The following is a 3,187-nucleotide window of genomic DNA, read 5'->3' on the forward strand; positions in this document are numbered from 1 at the left end:
CCCAATATCTAAACAAATACATTGCCTCGGTCTTTAATAAAGCTAATGAGGATCTTAGGGATACTGGTAGCATGAGAAATGGGAATGAGGATATGGAGGTAGATATTACCATATCTGAGGTAGAAGTGAAACTCGAACAGCTTAATGAGACTACATAGGGGGGCCCAGATAATCTTCATCCAAGATTAAAGGAATTAGCACATGAAATTGCAAGCCCATTAGCAAAAATTTTTAATGAATCTGTAAACTCAAAGGTTGTACTGTATGACTGGAGAATTGCTAACATAGTTCCTATTTTTAAGAAAGGAAATAAAAGTGATCTGGGTAATTACAGATCTGTAAATTTGACATCTGTAGTATGCAAGGTCTTGGAAAAGATTTTGAAGGAGAAAGTAGTTAAGGAAATTGAGGTCAATGGTACATGGGACAAAATACAACATGGTTTTACAAAAGGTAGATCGTGTCAAACCAACCTGATCTCCTTCTTTGAGAAAGTAACAGATTTTTTAGATAAAGGAAACGCAGTGGATCTAATTTACTTAGATTTCAGTAAGGCATTTGATACGGTGCCACATGGGGAATTATTAGTTAAATGGGAAAAGATGGGGATCGATATGAAAATTGAAAGGTGGATAAGGAATTGGTTAAAAGGGAGACTACAGCGGGTCATACTGAAAGGTGAACTGTCAGACTGGAGGGAGGTTACTAGTGGAATTCCTCAGGGATCGGTTTTGGGTCCAGTCTTATTTAATCTTTTTATTACTGACCTTGGCAAAAAAAGTGGGAGTGTGCTAATAAAGTTGGCGGATGATACAAAGCTGGGAGGTATTGCCAATTTAGAGAAGGACCGGGATATCATACAGGAGGATCTGGATGACCTTGTAAACTAGAGTAATAGAAATAGGATGAAATTTAATAGTGAGAAGTGTAAGGTCATGCATTTAGGGATTAATAACAAGAATTTTAGTTATAAGCTGGGGATGCATCAATTAGAAGTAATGGAGGAGGAGAAGGACCTTGGAGTATTGGTTGACCACAGGATGACTATGAGCTGCCAATGTGATATGGCCGTGAAAAAAGTTAATGTGGTCTTGGGATGCATCTGGTGAGGTATTTCCAGTAGAGATAAGGAGGTGTTAGTACCATTATACAAGGCACTGGTGAGACCTCATCTGGAATACTGTGTGCAGTTCTGGTCATCTCCCAGTTTGAATTCATCCTTCTTAAACATGGAACAGGTACAGAGAAGGGCTACTAGGATGATCCAAGGAATGGAAAACCTGTCTTACGAAAGGAGACTCAAGGAGCTTGGCATGTTTAGCCTAAACAAAAGAAGGTTGAGGGGAGATATGATTGCTTTCTATAAATATATCAGAGGGATAAATACCGGAGAGCGAGAGGAATTATTCAAGCTCAGTACCAATGTGGACACAAGAACAAATGGATATAAACTGGCCATCAGGAAGTTTAGACTTGAAATTAGATGAAGGTTTCTAACCATCAGAGAAGTGAAGTTGTGGAATAGCCTTCCAAGAGAAGCAGTGGGGGCAAAAGTCCTATCTGGCTTCAAGATTAAACTCGATAAGTTTATGGAGGAGATGGTATGATGGGATAACATGATTTTGGCAATTAATTGATCTTTAACTATTCATGGTAAATAGGCCCAGTGGCCTGTGATGGGATGTTAGATGTGGTGGGATCTGAGTTATTACAGAAATTCTTTCCTGGGTATCTGGCTGGTGAATCTTGCCCACATACTCAGGGTTTCAGCTGATCGCCATATTTGGGGTCGGGAAGGAATTTTCCTCCAGGGCAGATTGGAAGAGGCCCCAGGGGTTTTTCGCCTTCCTCTGTAGCATGGGGCATAGGTCACTTGCTGGAGGATTCTCTGCACCTTGAAGTCTTTAAACCACGATTGGAGGACTTCAATAGCTCAGACATAGGTGAGAGGTTTATTGCAGGAGTGGGTGGGTGAGATTCTGTGGCCTGCATTGTGCAGGAGGTCAGACTAGATGATCATAATGGTCCCTTCTGACCTTAATATCTATGAGTTCTTTGCTCTTTCTTCAACACTGGACAGTGTCCCAGTTGTGGCCCCCTGGCAGACATCTACTTAGCAATGGTCACAAAAAAGATCTTTATTTTGCAGGGCTGTGCACAAGATCTTGCTGCACCCATGCTTTCCCTCAGCTGGCAATGAGATCCAGGATCTCAGCATGACTCTAAGCAGCTAAAGGCATGTTGTAGACTTTTGGAGTAATATCACAGCAATGGAGATACAGCTAAATCCAGGAGCAAATGGGCAAAATCAGGCCCTGCCTCACTTTTTAAATGAGAGAGGGAATATCTAGTCAATTTGATGGCAGAGCAGCAGAGTCACAGACAGGTCATTAACACATAGTAGCTGGAGGACTGCCAAAGTAATGCATGGCTGCATTGTATGCACATGAATACAGAAAACTAATTCAATTCACATTAAGCACACTTTGGAATCTTCTTTCAATGTGGTGGGCTAACTGCTGGCTATTTCTTCTAGCCTTTTCTTTCCTAATTCCATTCTCTACAGGCCAGGTAGTGTCCAGGGAATTGGGTGCTGCTACCTTCCTTCCCATCTGGAGAGCAGCTGAGCTGTCGCTTGACCAGACTTAGCTTTGCCCAGATTTCTCTGCCCTTGCGCCTTTTCCCCACCCTCACTTGCCCCTTGCTGCTGCATGCCCAGCACATCCCTCTCCTTCGCTTGCCACTGTTAACTAACAAATGCTGGGCAAGTGGCAGGACTTCCTGATGGGCTAGGCACCAACCATGTCCCAAAGGCACGTGCAGCTGACTAGCCCTAGGCCCAGGCTGTGCAGGCCTTAGCCTAGATAGCCACACCCATGGCCCGTGACTTTGGCCATGCAGCCGCTCATGGACCAGGAGGGAACACCAGTGACTCCTCCCAGTCCCTACAAGACCGCTGGGCAAGATTGCGGGGAGGGGGCAACGCGGATTGATCCCTGCGCCGCTCCATAGAGCAGGGGGCTGTGGAAGGGGCTTCTGGGAGTTGTAGTTTTCTGAGCTGCTCTTCCGGGCTCGGGCCGGTTTAGCGCTGAGGTTTGTTTGTTTTGCAGGGGGAGGGTGCCGGTTGGTTAGTCACTAGCCAATCGCAGCGCTGGCTGAGCAGAGCCTGGGCCGCTGATAGGGCGGT

The sequence above is a fragment of the Lepidochelys kempii genome, chromosome 5 (genome assembly GCF_965140265.1).
Source record: "Lepidochelys kempii isolate rLepKem1 chromosome 5, rLepKem1.hap2, whole genome shotgun sequence".
NCBI lineage: Eukaryota > Metazoa > Chordata > Testudines > Cheloniidae > Lepidochelys > Lepidochelys kempii.